This window comes from Polyodon spathula, chromosome 20 (assembly GCF_017654505.1).
Source record: "Polyodon spathula isolate WHYD16114869_AA chromosome 20, ASM1765450v1, whole genome shotgun sequence".
Classification (NCBI taxonomy): domain Eukaryota; kingdom Metazoa; phylum Chordata; class Actinopteri; order Acipenseriformes; family Polyodontidae; genus Polyodon; species Polyodon spathula.
Genome location: NC_054553.1, coordinates 18,090,236 through 18,111,966, shown reverse-complemented (window position 1 = coordinate 18,111,966; position 21,731 = coordinate 18,090,236).

The following is a 21,731-nucleotide window of genomic DNA, read 5'->3' as shown; positions in this document are numbered from 1 at the left end:
TTTATAAAAAAAGAAACTCTGTTCACATTGTGTAAAGGGAATGCGCATTCAAGGAAACATAGTTCAAAGTAGCCCGCTTATTAGTACAATCCACACAGATGTAACGCTTATTAACTTGTCGTGTGCATTTACCACATGCTGCTCTTTCACACTGAACACAGATATCAGATGTTTTATTTTTATTGTATTTAGTTACCTGTCATCGTTTTCTGTTGCGTGTGTAACTTGATGCACGCTGTATCCAGGTTGAACTGTGTTTCCCTGCCGCTTTGCAGCTTTCTGATTGAAATGTTTCTGAAAAAGCTCCGTGGCTAGCATCATAAGATGATATTTTCCCTTGTGCATACATTGTACAAAATGAAGAAATTGATGGCTGCTATGCCCAGTACATTGTAAAATACAGCAACTGGACACCAGTGATTGCTTTCACAGAGTACTAAGTTTTGCGCAGATGGTGGAAACTCTCTTCTCGCTTTGTTTACTGTTCCAACCAGGCTGTATTTTTTTTTTTTTTTTCTTACAGTGAAATGTTTTGTCAATTACAGTGAAATTTCCTAAGCAAAATTGTCATTGGTAACATTCATCCCTTTTCCTAAGCACGGTTACATCAGCCTAAGTATCACATTGCCACCCAGTCTCTGACCAGCTGGACGAGTTTCATCTTTGCACAGGTAGGGGTATGGTCCGCTGCCAGCCAAAACTTGATCCCAAATTTGACAGGCTTGTTTGACGTGTATTGTGTCCACTGACACCGTGCTTTTGTCGGAAACAGCTACTTGCAGCTGCTTATCCATGTAATGTTTTATGTTTAGCTTGAAACAGGCAATGCTGTTTTCAATTAAGTTGTTCCAAATTCCTGCTGCCAATGCCAATCTGTAGTAGTTTATTTTGCGTTTCTAAAGTTATAAAGAACTTTTTGAAACACTATCATTATATCTGATATAACGAGTGCATCTTAGACGGTGCTGCTATCTCCTAGGAATCCTTAATTATCCTAATGTTATCTATCACCTATTGTTTATAGATCTGAAGTTCTCGTTATAAATAAGTTTTAGGTACTCACAACATTTTGATAACACCTCCATCTCAATTGTGTTTGACCGAACATGTGTTTATTTTTTATTGTATAACATCCCAATATAAACATTTTCGTACATAACATTGTGCTGCTGATGTAATTTTTTCACACTTCACCGAAAAAAAAACAATAACGTAGTTTTTGAATGTCTTCGACGAACTTCATCTCTGTCACTGTTTGTCCGAGTTGGAAGAGTGACAGTAACTATCATGTTTGCATCTCATCACCAGCAGACATGATAGTTGTTACGTAACATATTTCGTTATAGAATACAGATGGACTGGTTTACAAAGGGCAACCCTCTCACGACCCGTGTTTTCCCGTTGGACACGTGCACAAACAAACAGGCTTCTGGTGTTACGTTTTAGTTTGTCTAAAGAGACGTAAGTACCAAAATGACAGAAATCTGTAATGACAGTATGTCCAATGGTTACTTTCTGAGACATTACTGTCATACAGGTTATTGAGAAAGGTAATATTGTGCATACATTGTACAAAATGAAGAAATTGATGGCTGCTATGCCCAGTACATTGTAAAATACAGCAACTGGACACTATACTTTCTTATAAAAGTTTATTTTGGTATATCAGAGTACAAGAAAAGTTCAGTGTTGTAAAAATGTTTGAAAGCATGATACACAAGAAAGGCTGATTAAACTTGACTTAAGAAGAAGGAATCGTAGTCAGGTATGATAAAAGCACAGTGAGAAGAATTAACATGGATTTATGTTGAGACTGGCTACTTTATTACCCTGGACACCTCTTTCATTGTCCTTGGTTGATGGAAATTGTCAATGCAAGATAAATGTGAGATTTGAAAAATAAGTGTTAACAGAATTGTATGACCTTGCTGCTGCTCATTGTGAATAACAAAATACACAATTAATTGTTTTCTAAGGTCTCATTCTGCACGTGAAAATAATAATAATAATAATAATAATAATAATAATAATAATAATAATAATAATAATAATAATAATACGTTACTGAGTCTCCTCCCATAATGTCTACCTCAATGGTTTCTCAGTAAGTGAAATTGTTTTCAGTTTTAATCGACTGTCCTAGGTTGATCCAGTCTGTTTGGAGGGAGAGGAGTCTTGCTGCTCCAGTCTGTCTGGGGGGGAGGATGTTGCTGCTCCAGTCTGTCTGGGGGGGAGGATGTTGCTGCTCCAGTCTGTCTGTGGGAGATGAATCTCGCAGCTCCAATCTGTCTGTTGAGGAGGAGTCTCGCTGCTGTCCAGTCTGTCTGGGGGAGGAGTCTTGCTGCTCCAGTCTGTTTGGGGGGGGAGGAGTCTCGCTGCTCTCCAGTCTGTCTGGGGGAGGAGTCTTGCCACAAATGATGAATATCATTGTTAGAAACATTGATCTTTAATCAAAGTAACAGATGCAATTTGTCTAAAGATGGATTGCACAGGCTGGCTCTCTCCTCGGTAATCTTATCTGAAGGCTAAGTACCACTGGAGGGGACATCAGAGCACTTCTTACACTAGTAGTGAGCAGGGAATCAAGCCTTCAGTGCTGCAGGCTGTTGGAGTGGAAAGGGGGTGTTGCATTTAATAAAACTTAAAAATAATGTTCTAGAATGTAGAGAATTGTTTCATGCATGCATTTCTACCTAACCCTGCAAAAAAAACCCAACCAATTTAGCTCCCTTCTAAAGCACCATATCACTAATGGGCCCCTTGTCCACATGAACCTTCTGGCCCATACTCCAGTTGCTGGGTTTTCCTAGAAATGTTGAATCACCCTGTTCAGCAGGGCTCTCAATCTGCCTCTCACTAACGCCCTTGCTCCATGCAGAGCCCTCCCTGGCAGGCTGCATCGACAGCCACCCCCCCAACAGCGGGGCACCGGCCATAGAGTGTGAGCCAGAGAGAGCAACTCTGAGGGGGCAGATACTGCACTGTGTGGGTTCATGTGTTGCTGTATACTGTAGAGCGGAGTAATAAATTAATAATATCTGGGGGATGTGTAGCTAATGGATTTGCATGTATGTAATTGAACAGGTTATGGCTTATGTATTTAGGGATACTAAGATATTTAATGAGAAAGAAAAGGACCGAGGGGTTTTAGTGGTCTCAGGGAAGGCATACCGACTGTTTGTTTTGCTTTGGCTTTATTTTTGGGAGTAAATTGGCTCTCCGAAGTACACTAGCACATTGAGGTTACTGAAGAATGAAGACAGATCCTGCTGTATGGAATAATTAACTGAAGGCAGATATAGAACACAGTGGAAGTGTAGTATTGGTATGTTACTTGAGGCATGTTAAGCGGGCAGCTCTATATGGTGCCCCATTAGACTGGCAGCCTCACTCCGTGACTATCTGCACCACACATCAGAAGGATCTTAATTCCTCTTTGTAAAGACATTACACACCTGAAAGAAACAGAGGGATGACCAATAGGAGCCCCTGTGATGCTATATGTGTATGTTGATATAGAGTAAGAAAGACTGAAATAATTGTTAGAAAGTGCCTGCAAACTAAGTTTATGTAGTTCACCAGGCAACTACACTAGGTCCATATCCTTTCCCAGTATAGGATCTGGAGCTGACTGTTTGATCTGTAGTCTGAAAGTCCTGAGGTTTAGAAACTACTTTGACTAACTCCCTACTTTTTTGGCAGTAATAAGAGCGAAGGTCTGCCAAACTCCTAAACCTGCTCTCTCACGGATCTCTTTCCACTTACAGTAAATCGTTGTATTCAGTGATGCTGCTCGAAAACACCAGTGGGGTTAATACAAAGGTAAAATGCAGATGTAATGTGTTGTTAGATAGTGGAAACTTCTGGCAGACAAGACACAAAGCATTTCAGACAAAAATGTAGGTATTTGAAAGTTTGAAATGCAATATGTTACAGAAAGTATTGTATCTTGCATTTTTTCATACACCAATAGGAATTACGGAGGAAAAATAGATCTTCTTGTAGCATATTGTTGAAATTTCAACTTGTAAAGAAAAGTAATAAGCTACAGTTGTGAGGGGGTTAATTGTGATATATCTTGCTGGTATTTTAGAGTTGCTGTTTTTTCTTTTATTATTAATCACTAATGTAGCTAATGAGCAAGACTTTATTTAACTCTAACCTTAACAATAGGCTGCTGTCCCTCATACCACCATTTCATTACAATAAGAAAGGCAATTATTTTCAGTGTGTGTGTGTCACAGAGCTAGCAAGTTTGACAAATGACAGCATGCAATTACTGACCATGTCCATCCATCACCATTAATTATGTTTGTAAAACTAGGACCTCGCATTGGAAAACAACGTCCCTTCTGCTTGAATAATGTGGCCTGTGTGGAATATGTATTTTGGAATATAATTAGGGATAGGGTTTGGGGGGAGGGGGGGTAGGTATATAGATGAATTAGGATTTTTTTTATTAATGATTTAAAACGAAGGAGCGTATTGTCAAAGTATTTACTCTTTAATTAACTCATTTAGTTTTTTTTTCTTTTAAGAGAAAACGTTTAATACTGAATACAACTGAACAATTCTCTTCTGCACATTTTCTTTCAAACTCCAATTTTAAACTGAAATGTTTTTTGTTTTTTCAGCCTTCTGTGGCTTTCAAGCTGCCATTGCTGTCGTATTTCCTGATCTCCCCCAATATAGGCACTGAAACACAGAAACACTGAGAGCCTGGCTCGAGCTTCACGCATTGTTCAAAAGTAACTTGTGGCAGCCCAAATTTAGACCCAAATCGTGCTCATGGAAATGGTTTGAGTGAGGGTAGGATGGTTTAGTCGTGCCATAATTAAAATGACCTGCTCTGGAACTTATGCAGGACTCCGGGGTCAAGACCCCTGTACGTCTTCAAGAGTGTGCTACAGGATCTCTAATGACCTACGAATGGTAGGGTTACTCACAGGCCTGGGTCCCTGGACTCTGCTTGATTTAGTACATTATTGAAATGACCAGGTGCCAGGATATTGAGAAGTCAGGCCCACTATTCTGACCTGATATTCTAAGCATGAATACATCTCACATGAAGGATCAGTTTGTCACAAGCACAGGAACTCCTGCAGTCCCCCATGCAGCACGAGTCCTCTGCTGTGTCCCCAGCCTGGCCCCTGAGATCAAGCCATAGGGGCCCTTTAATTGTTCAGCCTTGTCTGAGATCTGTGAGACTGCAAGACCTGGACTAGCCCACACAGTAATGGTTAGTTACAGTTCCACAGGGACATCAGTGCAGTTCTAAAAATAGACCTTCACCTCAGTAGCAAGACTGCAGGTGACCTAAATTAGGTTGTTGTTATTTAGGGGGTTCATGCTGTGCTGATAATATCCTTGGCTATACCTTGAACGAGCCTCTGGGTGTAGTGAGTCTGGTGCATATTATTTTTGATCACAGTAACTTATAGGCAGAGCAAAGCTGTGTTTTTTAAATCTTATCAATTGTATTCTTTTGCTTTGTTGACTTTAGAATGATCTGAACTGCTTTTTCTGGGTAGCTCGTTATTTTGTGTGTGTTTTGTACCTGCTATATTGGAATGCCTGGCAGGTATATTGACTCCACCCTGCCCCAAAACAACAAATATACTATTATTGCATTTTACATTGGATAGCTGGTCCAGTGTTAGAGAAGTAGAAACCACCTTGGACAAAAGCAGGCTACATATTAAAGGTAAACTTTTTGTCAAGTCAGTTAAATTGCTATAGTTTTTCTACCATGCCATTTCCTATAATCTACAAAACTCTATCTGAAGTGGAAAGGTGTCCATAATTTTCTATGGTAATAAACTCCCTATTCTTCAAAAGGTAGCATATTGGACATGTTCATGTTTATTAAGCAGTGAGCTACAGGACACATATTGCAAAATCATTATTGTGATTGTAGGATAATCACAAGGTAGTTATTTTAGAATCATGCAGTAACCATGTAGGGCCTTGTGGATGTGGCCATTCTCAAATTGGTTAATTGATTGTCAGTTTGGGGATGGCCATCTGTATAAAAGAGGAGCCAGGTGATTTGTTGTTTGGTTGGCTCTGCTTGGATGTGGGCTTTTGATTTGTATATTTGATTTGTTTGTTTGTTTAGATATTTTGTTTGTTTTTGCTATTTAATACAAGTGATCAGCCAAACTGAACTGTGTTGGATAAACATATACTTTAAAGAAACTGGATTGTTTAAAAATGAACTAGATTTCATAGACAAAACTAATTTGAAGACAATTTGGGTTTAATATTAAGTGAAGCAACCAGATGGCAGGGACATTTTTCCTGTTCCTAAATTTGATGACAACTTGAAAGGTGATTCCACTTTATTCTGTGTTTTAAGGGAAATTGTACCTCTGTCTAAACATCATAGTTGTATTGCCTTGTGAGTGAAACACCTAAGGATGTTTTTAATTGGTGTTCTAGTCGTGCATATTTACGTTGTATATCTAGGATATACAGACCCATTATAGCTCGGAATTTAATTATTAACCATAATAAACACAACACCTTAATAAGAACTAGCAATTCTGGCATGATTATCCCTAGATTAATGATGAAAAGAGATTAACAATTAATATTATGTATGTTTAAGTATTTAAAATCAATCATAAATGTGTATTTGCTATGAGACAAAAAGAAACCTAACAATTCAAATTAATATTACATTTATTCACATTCTCAAAGGAAGAAGAATAAAGGTTTGGTTTCATAGCTAAAAACATATGTATAAAGAAGAAACAAAATAAAGCATTCAAGGAAAAGTAATGCATTGTTAAATGTTCATAATTGAATACTTGATATGCTTTCTGGTCATAGAGTTCTGCATTGGTGAAGCAGTCTTTAGCAGTTCATCACGCATTGTTCATTTCTGTCACGCATTACACATACATGCGCTAGTTTCCAAGTGGCTAAGTATGCATGTACAGCATTCCTCATCTAGTTGAATAGACGCACATTACGTATTGTGACGTAATGTGCATGGCTTCAGTTCAATTACTTGTAAACACACAATATAAGTTTGATACTTATTCTGTTTGTGTAATGTTTAAAACAAAGTCTTTTTAACACGGTCGTCCTCTCTGTAGAAGTTAGTTGTGTAGCAGCGCAGTGCAGTATCACTATGAAGGCTGTAGGCAAATGCTTTCTATTTTCCGGCGGGAGCCCATCTTCTCCAGGAGAGCTTTAAACATCACTGCATCTTCGTTCAAGAACTTCAGAGTTTGATGAGTTGAGAGTGATGAGATGTTTTGAAGAAACAGCAAATCCAGTGAACGAATCCAGAGAGAAAGAAAATCCTTGTTTTGAGTTTAAATAACACAATGTATAGGCATTCCCTTGTACTGTAAATAAGTCCTTGTCAGTCCTTCCATTGGTTCACACTTCTTGATAGACAGTTGCGTGTCACACAAAAAGGGTGTGTTAGAAATAGAATGTATCCACCTATTTTGTTATCAAAGGATTTTACATGTATAATTTAAACCTCCTATTCAGTATAAATTTAGTTACATTCATTAGAGAAGAATATAAATATCAGTTTCACTCTCTATACAAAATTACAATTACAATCATATAAAACACATCACAATCAAAGGATAATATTTAAAAATAGTTATTAGTTTATAATATTCATTTAAAACACAATAAACCCTTCAGGTTTATTGGAAAACTTGTTAAACTTGTGTCTACAAGTCATGCAATTCAAAATAATTCTTAAAGCATTTTAACTAACTTTTAACACAATAATGGTACAACTGCACTGTAGCTATAGCTTCCCTTGGTAAGTGCAAATTGCAAAGCATATGACATGGTTTATTTAGATTTCCAGAAAGCTTTTGACAAAGTCCCGCACAAAAGATTAATTCTCAAACTGAACGCAGTTGAGATTCAAGGAAACACATGTACATGGATTAGGGAGTGGTTAACATGTAGAAAACAGAAAGTACTGATTAGAGGAAAAACCTCAGAATGGAGTGTGGTAACCAGCGGTGTACCACAGGGATCAGTATTAGGTCCTCTGCTATTCCTAATCTACATTAATGATTTAGATTCTGGTATAGTAAGCAAACTTGTTAAATTTGCAGACGACACAAAAGTAGGAGGAGTGGCAAACACTGTTGCAGCAGCAAAGGTCATTCAAAATGATCTAGACAAGATTCAGAACTGGGCAGACACATGGAAAATGACATTTAATAGAGAAAAGTGTAAGGTACTGCACGCAGGAAATAAAAATGTACATTATAAATATCATATGGGAGATATTGAAATTGGAGAAGGAATCTATGAAAAAGACCTAGGAGTTTTTGTTGACTCAGAAATGTCTTCATCTAGACAATGTGGGGAAGCTATAAAAAAGGCTAACAAGATGCTCGGATACATTGTGAAAAGTGTTGAATTTAAATCAAGGGAAGTAATGTTAAAACTGTACAATGTACTAGTAAGACCTCATCTTGAATATTGTGTTCAGTTCTGGTCACCTCGCTATAAAAAAAGATATTGCTGCTCTAGAAAGAGTGCAAAGAAGAGCGACCAGAATTATTCCGGGCTTAAAAGGCATGTCATATGCAGACAGGCTAAAAGAATTGAATCTGTTCAGTCTTGAACAAAGAAGACTACGTGGCGACCTAATTCAAGCATTCAAAATTCTAAAAGGTATTGACAGTGTCGACCCAAGGGACTTTTTCAGCCTGAAAAAAGAAACAAGGACCAGGGGTCACAAATGGAGTTTAGAAAAAGGGGCATTCAGAACAGAAAATAGGAGGCACTTTTTTACATAGAGAATTGTGAGGGTCTGGAATCAACTCCCCAGTAATGTTGTTGAAGCTGACACCCTGGGATCCTTCAAGAAGCTGCTTGATGAGATTTTGGGATCAATAAGCTACTAACAACCAAACGAGCAAGATGGGCCGAATGGCCTCCTCTCGTTTGTAAACTTTCTTATGTTCTTATGTTCTAAGTGTTATGCCGCCTTAGGAGGCCAGACAATCAGATAGCATTTTGGAAGGCGAGCTTCAAAGAGTTAACACAGTTTGTGGCCTGTGCCTTGGTCTAATCATCTTTGAAGTAGATCTAGTTAAGAATGTTCTGGAATCGGTGTTAACAACCCAATCACCACAGCATGTCACACAGACAAGAGTCTGAATTAAATATCTGGGAAATGCTTATATTAAAATTAATTTAACCATGAATTTCCTTGACATTCTCTTGGAGATAGAAGAAAGTGGACCCACATGGTGAATTATATGATTGGTTGTGACAGAAATACAATAACTCTTGATTCTAAAATCTCTCTCCTAACCTCTGAGGGCATTAAGCAGTGAGAACAGAGCTCCATGGACGGGCTGGCCTGACAGTTCCTTCCCAGGGTTCAAGGGAAGTCGGCCAGCTAGAAAGGGAGGGGGACTCCATTGCACTAATGCATTGGCCCGGAAAGGAAAAGACGTGGCATCTCCAGATTGGAGAGGAGGTTGCAGTCACTTACCAAGGGGTCAAGTTGTGATGGCATAAAAGGAGATGGAGAATTGCAATCTGTTCCTTTGCTTTGCTTTATGCATTGAAGCTAGAAGGGCTGCGAGAGACGCCAGTTGAAACTGTAACCAGTATCATGAGTGTTTTGTTTGTGTCTATTCGTAATTTCTTGTTTGTCAATTGCTAGACAGCTAACACGTTCCGGAGCTGTCACCATGGGCCAGCACAAAGTCGGAACAACACTTCACCATTGTCACAATAATAAAACTGTATCACCCACCACAAGCACTATTGAATGCACCTAGGAATGGTGACTGTATATCTATTATTGTGGGGCAGATATTGTTTATTATTTGTATCTTGTGTAGTACACATTGTTGTGTATTGCTGGGGGATTATTGTTTGGTCGCCAGACCTGGTAATTATAAATAAAACATTTCCAAACAGGATTAATAATCTCTGTCTGTTTCATTCATGCACTGCTCCATTTCTGCACCTGTATACACTCAGACATTTTTTCAAATTGGTTGATAAAATGTATCAGTATGTAATTGTCTTTTCTGATAAGTTAAGGAATAAGGAGTGATGTTATATGAGAAGCTATATTAATCTGAACATTGTATTGTCTTGTTGATTCTATTATTACTTGTGCTTAAGGAAAATATCTTTGTTGAAATCTACAACAGAGTTTGGAATCACAATACTTTTCTAGTCATGGACGCACGAAGGAAAAAAGAACATTAAGAAACATTTTTCATTTCTTGTTCATTTCTACAAACTGCAGTCTTCGACCTCTGTGTCTGCTATTCCTGCCGCTGGCCAGACTTGACCACAGCACTATCAGACCACAGGCCTGCTGAGCAGACATCTGTTAATAAAACTGAGAACAAAAACTCAAATCGGAATGTTGTTGTCATAACATAACATATAAACAAGGAAGAAACTAAACATTCTGACAAAGTGTCTATTTATATTCAAGTTGGTAACACTTTCCATTGTGTCACTGTACTGTTATTTCATGTCTAGTTACATAGTAATTACATTGGTTAATGTAGTTAATGTAATCACTTTCGCTCACTCTCTCTCTCTCATCAAGATCCAATTAGTTGCTAAAGATAGAGCTCAACCTGAATCTCGATCAGCACCAGGTAAGGGTTCCCATCCTCTTTCCTACACCCCTCCTACACTTCCAAGAATAATACAAATGATCATTTGGCCAGAGTGCCAGATGGTTGTGAATGAAAAGATGACTTTATAAGAGAGTGGTATAACAGGAGAAATGTACTTTGATTAGCAAAGCAACCTGTCATCACATACGGTGAGCAGCCAGGTTAGGTGAATGACACGTTAGGCCTGTACCATAAAGCACACACCTGAGAGCTGCCAAAATCCTGCACCATTCTGAAGTGTAACGCACTTCCTCCAGACATCAAACAAACCTGTTACTGAACTCTGCAAGAGAGAAGAGAGCAAACAAACCTGTTACTGAACTCTACAAGAGAGCAGAGAGCAAACAAACCTGTTACTGAACTCTGCAAGAGAACAGAGAGCAAACAAACTCGTTACTGAACTCTGCAAGAGAACAGAGCAAGCAAACCCATTACTGGACTCTGCAAGAGAACAGAGAGCAAACAAACCATTTAATGAACTCTGCTAGAGAACAGAACGAACAAACATGTTACTGAACTCTGTGAGAGAACAGAGAGCAAGCTAACTGTTACTGAACTCTGTGGGAGAACAGAGAGCAAACAAACTGTCACTGAACTCTGCAAAATAACAGAGCAAACAAACCAGTTACTGAAGCACAGAGATGTTGTTATGAGTGAAAGTTACAGCTGACTCTCTTCGGAGAAGGAAGCACATTCACAGTCATTAACAACAAGGCAGGCGTGATATGAAACCCCTGTGTCCACTCATGCACCCAAGCTCGCATTTCTACAGAAAATAAGCAATTACTCACAGTGAGCTGCTGTGAAAATGTGTTTCCCATGATAATTCAAATCTTCCAGGAGGAATGCATACATACAATAGGTGCCTGAGCTGATTGAAACAGTAAAAATCTAAAGAAATGTTACCCGCTGTGTTGTCTGATCTATTCCGAGTCATTGTTTGGAAATAAAGTATAAGGGAAACTGAAATTATCGCTTTGCAAATGAATTATACAGCTCTCTCTCTTCATAACAGGAAAGACAGGTCTATAACCAAGGTTCTTTTTAGTATGGCAGAATGGTGATATTAAAATTGAAACATCCAAACAACTCAAAACAACTCAATCACAAATTGTCGAGGAAACTAAGAAAAGAAAACAAACTTTGTATCTAATGCCTACCAGACCTGGAATAAATATTGATTTTGAATATTTAAATATTCAAATAATTTATTTGATACATGTTGGTAATATTTATAAATATTCAAATATTTAGATTTTTCTAAATGTTTTGTAATAACATGAAACATAACACATTAAGTTTTATATGCACACGCTATTTAGTATTATCACATTTATAGTTACACTAAATATTATCCAATATGCAACATGCATATTTAAAGTTTAAAAACATCTATGACTTGAATCATAACACGATATAAGTACACATACAATGTTATGTGATGTTCAGAATGGTATATTGTTTTCCAATGTGAGTTTTAAAGACCCTCAAGAATGTATTGGTATAACACGCACTTCCTTTGAGATGCACCAAGAGGTTTGAGGTAGATTAACTGAGGTGTCAAGTTCCAACGTGTTGTTTACAGTGTTTACAAGTGGTTTGAATTTACCCAAGGCATTGCCTAGTATAATGAAATGCAAAGCAGCCCGAAGTCTAGGAAATGACATGCTGGTAGCATAAGCAAGTACTGTGTGAGTGACTTGAACTGCAACTGGAGACAGCATCTTATATACCAAGTCCCCTTGGTTGACATGTAATTGAGGAAACTATTAGTTTATACAAGTTCAAAGTAAATCAATTACCCAGGTGAAGAGACAACAGCTATACAGTTGTGAGTTAAACCATTCTGTTACCATTTGATAATGACTCTGTTAAACCAGATGATTGATCATCAAGTTCCATGGAGATTTACTTCAATTTTAAAGTGTTATTTATCAAGTGTGCCCAATATTTAAATAATTATTTGTTTACAGACAATATATTTGAAACATTTGATATTTATACATGTAATCTCAAATATAAATCTATTTTTCCCAGGTCTGATGCCTACACAGCACAAACAATTGAAAACCCTCTTCATAATGATGTTAACTGACCCCAGCCATTCCAGCTGTTTTATATTTGTCTTCAATTGGAAGACTATTAATTATTCTACAGAAGGCTGATGGAAGAAACTGCAGAACTTACTCGTGTGATAACACCGTGTAACAATTTTTTTTATTTTTTTATTTGTTCCTGGGTAATAAGTGTTATTTCCTAATTGCTTATGCCTCAAAAGTATAGAAAATGGCTATTATTCCCCACAAACTTTGCTTTTGTGACCAGGACAGTGCTATTTCAAAATATCACTATTTCCAATGGGAAAATGGGCAAATGTGTGTGTGATGAGTCAAAGGGATTTCGGTCTGTGATTCAGCCTCCCGACAGTAGATGGCATCAAACCAACTCGGGACTTCCCTTACCAAGATCTCGTGACCATGGCAAAAGTCATCTTTTGAGGGGCGGCACCTTGGTGAGGGGCGGAAGTATGAGTATGTAAATTCCAGCCACTGGAGTCAAGTGAAGGATAAGGACACTTGTCAGTTAGGGATTGGTGTTCCACTGACTACAGAGGCGGGACATTACATACTAAAGGGAACGTACTACTGTGTTCGGGGTTGGTCTGAAAGTAAAATAGGAGGAGTAACGGGTGGAGAGAGAGACTAGGTTGGTGCAGCGGGATTTTTAAAACAAAAAACACTAACATTTCTTTTGTCTTTTTTTGTTTATGTATGGTTCGCCATGAAGACGATTAAAGACGAGTTATCACGGTTTGTTTTGGATTTCACCCCTGCACTCCTTCCCTCACACCATTTTGTTTTCTTTTGTTATTTAATTGTTTTGTTGTGTATAGATAATAAAAATAAATTATTTTATTTCTGTACACATAAATTACTGTCTGGACATTCCATTTAATACACTCTCGCCTCACACATGGTGTCAGAAGTGAAAATGGATCCAGCTACAGTTTTGACAATGTTTAGGGAGCAGGAGGAGAAGCGAGAGGAGAGAGAGACACGGCACCAGGAACAGCTCGCCCAGTTCTTTGGACAGCTGGTGGAAAAACTATCAATATCAACATCAGAGAGAGCGGTTGCCCGGATGTTTGCAGCTCAGCCTAAACTTCAGAAGATGACCTCGGAAGATGATCCCGAGGCTTTCTTGATTACTTTTGAGAGAGTGGCAGAGGCTGCAGAGTGGCCTAGGGAACACTGGGCCATGAAATTGGCACCCTGCCTGACAGGGGAAGCTCAGGCAGCGTATCGAGCCCTGACGGCCACGAATGCAGGGAACTATGTTAAAGTAAAAGAAGCCATTCTCTCATGCCTCGTGATCACAGAGGAAACATACCGGCGCCGTTTTCGGGAATACCAGCTGTCCAAGGGGATGCGGCCCCGGGTTGCGGGACAATATCTTTTAGATCAGTGCACCCGGTGGCTGCGGCCAGAAGAACATACACCCCAAGAACTGGTGCAGAAAATAGTTATAGAACAGTTCGCGTCTATACTACCGCCAGGGAATCGAGAGTGGATTAAGAGGAATCGACCTACCACTCTCGAGGATGCCCTCCTCCTGGCGGAGGCCTATGAAGACGCAAACGAAGGTACCGGCTCAGACCCCACTCCTGCCCCTAAACTAACTCGGACCAACCAACCAATGAAGCCCAGAGGGGGTAACCAGACCTTCAGACCATGGAGGTCGAGGTTAGCCCCATCCTGTGCGAGAGAGAATCCCCCTAACCTGCCGGTCGTGGACTCGCAGGACAGATTAACACCGTTGATGCCTCCTAACCAAGTGTGCTACCAATGTAATGAGCCTGGACACATTGCCAGGAATTGTCCAGTAATGAAGGTGGACCTGGCGACAAGATCCTGGTCAGCAGTAACAGGTAGGAACACTGGGGAATGTCGGGAGGGCCCTTATCAGTTAAGAGTACAGGTCGGGGGAAAGAGTACTTACGCATTTGCGGACTCTGGGTGTGCACAAACATTGACTCGGCAAGCTCTCTTGGATGGGGTAGCCTGGGAGCCACAGGGTAAAGTGGCTATCTCCTGTATTCATGGAGAAACTCGGGTTTATCCCACCACTAAAGTTAAACTTATTGTAGGTGATTATTCAGCTTACGTTAAAGTGGCTGTAGCGCAATGTTTAACATACCCTGTTCTCCTGGGAAGAGACTGGCCGTTTTTTGATCGTATTTTAGGTCGGGAAATGGTCTTAGTTTCTACCAGGGGACAATTAAAGCAACAGGAGAAAACAATTGGCGAGATTTTTCCGTTGCAATCCGACCTGTTTAACCCTAAAATCCGCCCAAGAAAAACAAAAAGAGAGCGTCGGGTGGAAAAATATGAGGGAACTCTGAGACGACAAGGGGAGGGGTCTGACACAAAAGTAAACCAATCGCTTAAACGGCAAGGAAAGGGAGTAGGTATTCAGTGTAACCGGGGCTGCGAGGTTACTGAGGTGGAAGGTCATGTAATAAAAGACACTCCTCTCTGTGTACCTAACCATTGGGACCGAGATATTGACTTGGGATATGAACAACAAAATGATCCCACGTTACGGTATGCTTGGAAACAGGTTAGATATATCGAGGGGAAGGATATGCAGGAAGGACAACCGGTGGTATTTCCGCATTTTTCTGTATCTGGGCACTTATTATATAGAATAACCCGGGCTCCCGGGACGGGACAGTCCATACTATTAGCCTCCTTGCTTAGACCTTCACCATGTTACCCACCAGAAGGCTTAAATTTTTCATAACCGCTGAATTATATATCCTTATTAGGGCCGGCCCTGCCCTTCGAGCCGTAAAACAGTTATTGGTTCCTAGGCCTTTTCAGTCAGAAGTCATGAGATTGGCGCATGACATTCCATTTTCAGGTCATTTGGGAACTGAAAAGACTCAGGAACGAATTCTGGCCCAGTTTTTTTGACCTGGGGTTTATGCCAGTTTTTTTGACCTGGGGTTTATGGTCTTGTGCGGAAGTATGTATCGGAGTGTCCTGAATGTCAATTAGCTGCCCCTAAGTCAGTTCGCCCCGCACCTCTGGTTCCACTTCCAATTATTGGGGTACCGTTTGAAAGGATTGGTGTAGATTTAGTAGGCCCTCTGGAGGGAACAGAGTCAGGATATCGGTATATTTTAGTAGTAGTGGACTACGCAACGAGATATCCAGAAGCTGTTCCCTTACGCTCTATGAATGCAGTAGCTGTAGCGAATGAATTGGTAAAAATATTCTCTAGGGTGGGAATCCCGAAAGAAATTCTCACTGATCAGGGCACTAATTTTATGTCAGACTGTATTCAGCAACTATATAAATTATTGAAAATCGTTCAATTAGAACCTCAGTTTTTCATCCTCAAACAGATGGGCTTGTTGAACAATTTAATCAGACTTTGAAAAATATGTTGCGCCGCTTTGTAGATCAAGAAAAACGCAATTGGGCTAAACTGCTTCCCTACTTGCTCTTTGCAGTTCGTGAGGTACCACAATCCTCAACGGGGTTTTCCCCGTTTGAGCTCTTGTACGGTCGGCAGCCGCGGGGTATCTTGGATCTCATAAGAGAAGGCTGGGAAGAACAGTCAAAGGAGTCTAAAAATGTAGTAAAATATGTGTTGCAGTTACGTGATCACTTAGAATTAGTCGGTCGATTGGCACATGACAATCTCAAAGCGGCACAGAGAAGCAGCAACAAAGCTACAATAAAAATGCAAGAATTTGTAACTTTCGACCTGGAGATAAAGTGTTGTTATTGTTGCCCTAAGTTGTTTGCTAAATGGCAGGGTCCCTTTCAGGTTATTCGAGCAATTGGTAAAGTCAATTATGAGATCCGACAGCCTGGGCGTCGGAAAGAAAGTCAAATTTATCATGTTAATCTCCTGAAACCGTGGAAAGAACGGGAAGTCCATTTTATATCTCCTGTACAGGAGGGAGAGGATTTTGGACCCTCAATTGAGCCAGAGTCAGCAATTGAGGTCCCGATGGGGGAACAATTAACTCCTGATCAGCGTGAAGAGGTAAGCAATCTAATTAATATGTTCAGTGATGTGTTTTCTAACGTGCCTGGAAGAACGCATTTGATCGAACATGCTATTATCACTCCGCCAGGTCTAAGAGTTAGACAGAGACCGTATCGCATTCCAGAGAGTCGGAGAGATTCTGTTCGAAGGGAGGTGGAGTGTATGTTGAAACTTGGGGTAATTGAACCTTCCCGAAGTGAGTGGTGTAGCCCAATAGTACCAATAGACAAGCCAGATGGGTCACTACGATTATGTATCGATTTTAGGAGGGTGAATGCTATCTCCAAGTTTGATGCATAGATGAACTCTTAGACAAGCTGGGGCAAGCTCGGTTTATTTCAACTCTGGATCTGACGAAAGGATATTGGCAAATTCCATTAACGAAAGCCTCTTGTGAGAAAACGGCATTTTCAATCCCAGAGGGTCTTTTTCAATTTCGTACTATGCCGTTCGGACTTCATGGAGCGCCTGCTACTTTTCAGAGACTAATGGACAAGGTTTTACAACCTCATCGAGAGTATGCAGCTGCGTATATCGATGATGTAGTCATTTATAGTTCTTCCTGGAGAGAACATTTGACTAGATTAGAAGCCGTCTTACAGTCTCTGAGGAGGGCGGGGCTCACAGCGAACATGGCAAAGTGCGCTATTGGAAAAGAAGAAACTAAATATTTAGGTTTCATAATGGGTAAGGGTAGAGTGAAACCGTTGGTTTCAAAAGTCCAGGCTTTGTTGGATTCACCGGTACCTACCACGAAAACCCAGGTGAGATCACTGTTAGGGTTGGCTGGTTATTACCGCCGCTTTATTCCACACTTTTCCACTATAGCCGCCCCTCTCACTGATCTCACTAAAAAGAACGCTCCAAATAAAATTAAGTGGAGTGCAGAGTGTCAGACAGCCTTTGAATCTATTAAAACTAATTTGAGTCAGGCCCCAGCATGAATAAGCCCGGATTTCAGCCGAGAGTTCGACTGGTCTGGGGGCGGTTCTGTCCCAGGAGAGAGATGGTATAGAACACCCGATACTATACATCAGTCGGAAGTTACTGCCCAGAGAACAGAGGTATTCAGTAGTGGAGAAAGAATGCCTGGCAGTGAAATGGGCAGTGGAATCTTTAAAATACTATCTTCTGGGACGACCCTTTGTACTCATCACAGATCACGCTTCTTTAAAGTGGTTAGACACGATGAAGGATTCAAACGCTAGGATTACGCGGTGGTACCTGGCGCTCCAACCCTTCGCCTTTCAAATAAGGTATCGTGCGGGTAAGTTACATCAAAATGCTGATTTTTTTTCCCGGGAGGGAGGGAAAAGGGAAGGGTTAGAGGTTTCTGAGTGTTCCTTCGGCTCCACTCTGAGGGGTGGGATATGTGATGAGTCAAAGGGATTTCGGTCTGTGATTCAGCCTCCCGACAGTAGATGGCATCAAACCAACTCGGGACTTCCCTTACCAAGATCTCGTGACCATGGCAAAAGTCATCTTTTTGAGGGGCGGCACTTTGGTGAGGGGCGGAAGTACGAGTATGTAAATTCCAGCCACTGGAGTCAAGTGAAGGATAAGGACACTTGTCAGTTAGGGATTGGTGTTCCACTGACTACAGAGGCGGGACATTACATACTAAAGGGAACGTACTACTGTGTTCGGGGTTGGTCCGAAAGTAAAATAGGAGGAGTAACGGGTGGAGGGAGAGACTAGGTTGGTGCAGCGGGATTTTTAAAACAAAAAACACTAACATTTCTTTTGTCTTTTTTGTTTATGTATGGTTCGCCACGAAGACGATTAAAGACGAGTTATCACGGTTTGTTTTGGATTTCACCCCTGCACTCCTTCCCTCACACCATTTTGTTTTCTTTTGTTATTTAATTATTTTGTTGTTATAGATAATAAAAATAAATTATTTTATTTCTGTACACATAAATTACTGTCTGGACATTCCATTTAATACACTCTCGCCTCACAGTGTGTCTTTTCGTTTACATAAAGTCAGAAAAAAACAACATATGAATCCAAATTAACATGTATTTATATTAAAGTAATACAAAAATGACTACAACAGATTTAGAAGTGAGTAGTTTTTCGAGATTTACGATTATACTGTATTTACTCCAGTCTCTCCATTATAGATTTACGATTATACTGTATTTACTCCAGTCTCTCCACTATAGTCCATAACAACAGTAATGTAATATTTGGCATTGCACAATATCTGGACATTTCTGGAATGATAATTCTTGTGATTTCTTTAAGCAGGTTCATCTTCTGATGGTGGTGAGGTGAGCTCATGGGTGACTATCTGTTGCTCCATTCACTCTAGGGAATCCACTTGTGTTAAAAAAAATCTTGTTTGATTTCTTGTAGTTGTTGCTTTGTGTGTGGAAAGCATGTATATTTATAGGCTCTTTTCAGGAAAGCTTCATAATCCTTGAGAATGAAGGTTGGCTTGTGCCAGCTAATTGCCCGCAATCCATTTGCACATTGCCAGTTGCAAAGAATCGGAGAGCTGCTGCCACTTTGGTTCCACTGGCAAAGCATGGCTTCTTTTTGTTTGGCTAGGTAAATCATCTGCCAATTCTTGGCACAAATCTAAAATAGATTTTAATTCACATGATTTCAGTGTCTACATAATCAAAAGGGACAAGTCTAGACAAACAGACCAGAGCGACCAGAATTATTCCAGGCTTAAAAGGCATGTCATATGCAGACAGGCTAAAAGAATTGAATCTGTTCAGTCTTGAACAAAGCATTCAAAATTCTAAAAGGTATTGACAGTGTCGACCCAAGGGACTTTTTCAGCCTGAAAAAAGAAACAAGGACCAGGGGTCACAAATGGAGTTTAGACAAAGGGGCATTCAGAACAGAAAATAGGAGGCACTTTTTTACACAGAGAATTGTGAGGGTCTGGAATCAACTCCCCAGTAATGTTGTTGAAGCTGACACCCTGGGATCCTTCAAGAAGTTGCTTGATGAGATTTTGGGATCAATAAGCTACTAACAACCAAACGAGCAAGATGGGCCGAATGGCCTCCTCTCGTTTGTAAACTTTCTTATGTTCTTATATTCTTATGACCCTTGGTAAAGGTGCACGACACTTTAGTAGCTGACATCTTTTTCTGATACTGTACACTAGGGCCATGGTATTGTAGCATCTCGCTCTTTTAGATAAACTTTTGCTAGGATATCACGTGCTCCAAGCACACAAAAATGACCTCACGAGACTGACTCAATTTCACCTGATTAAATACTATGTGAATAAAGAAAAATCATGTTTTAATTATTCATGAGCCACTAATGTGCAATGTGTAATAAATAATGTGAGTAATAGCACAACATTCCGATATACCCGAAACTTCTTCGAAATTGACGTTGACAGCTATTGGTGAATAAGGCTGTTGCTAAATATGTGCTTAACTGGTTTTAAGGCTTTCTTGTCCCATACAAAATTGTCCAGGCAGCAAAGCTGTGCCTGATGCTGTGAATAGTCCAGGCAGTAAAGCTGTGCATGATGCTGTGAATGGACCAGGCAGCCAAGCTGTGCATGATGCTGTGAATGGACCAGGCAGCCAAGCTTTCATGATGCTGTGAATGGTCCGGGCAGCCAAGCATACATGATGTTGTGAATGGCCCAGGCAGCCAAGCTGTGCATGATGCTGTGAACGGTCCAGGCAGCCAAGCATACATGATGCTATGAATGGTCCAGGCAGTCAAGCTGTGCATGATGCTGTGAATGGACCAGGCAGACAAGGTGTGCATTATGCTGTGAATGGTCCAGGCAGCCAAGCTGTGCATGATGCTATGAATGGTCCAGGCAGTCAAGCTGTGCATGATGCTGTGAATGGACCAGGCAGCCAAGCTGTGCATGATGCTGTGAATGGACCAGGCAGCCAAGCTGTGCATGATGCTGTGAATGGTCCAGGCAGCCAAGCTGTGCATGATGCTGTGAATGGACCAGGCAGCCTAACTGTGCATGATGCTGTGAATGGTCCAGGCAGCCAAGCATGCATGATGCTGTGAATGGACCAGGCAGTCAATCTGTGCATGATGCTATGAATGGTCCAGGCAGCCAAGCTGTGCATGATGCTGTGAATGGACCAGGCAGCCTAACTGTGCATGATGCTGTGAATGGTCCAGGCAGCCAAGCGTGCATGATGCTGTGAATGGACCAGGCAGTCAATCTGTGCATGATGCTATGAATGGTCCAGGCAGCCAAGCTGTGCATGATGCTGTGTATGGTCCAGGCAGCCAAGCTGTGCACGATGCTGTGAATGGTCTGGGCAGCTAAGAATGCATGATGCTGTGAATGGTCGAGGTAGCCAAGCTATGTATAATGCTGTGAATGGTCCAGGCAGTCAAGCTGTGCATGATGCTGTGAATGGTCCAGGCAGTCACGCTGTGCATGATGCTATGAATGGTCCAGGCAGCAAATCTGTGAATGATGCTGTGCTGTGAATTGCCAGTCTGGCAGTCCTAGAGTGTTCACATCAGCTATTTATAATCCATTTTGATTTTATCTTGTCTGTGTTCTGAGCTGAGCTGTACCTCTGACCTTGGACACCGACAATGCAGAATGCAGAAGACCTAGGTCGTGCATTTCAACATATAAATGAGTGACACTTCAATAGAATGTGTATTTTGATATGCCTCATTCTATTTTTTGGAAGCAGGTCCAGAAAGCATCACGTGTGAATCCTGCAGCTCTGATTGTCCACTCTGCACATCAGAGCCGTACCATATACTCAAGCAGCCAAGAGCAAGCACTAGTTATCTGTCATAAGATAAGAATAGCAAGCGCTAGTTGTCTGTCACTTCAGTCATGCACCTGTGCAGCAGAATAAAAAGTGCATCACATGGAGACTGATATAAGCATGTTCTCTCCCTTTATAGATATGCATTACTGTACAACAGCATGGTACAGTATGTGACCGGGATAGTGTTTTAAAATCTAAAATATCATATCACAGCCTTGTAGATGAGTTTACAATGGCCTTCCAACTTTCCCTTTCTTTCATTATTATA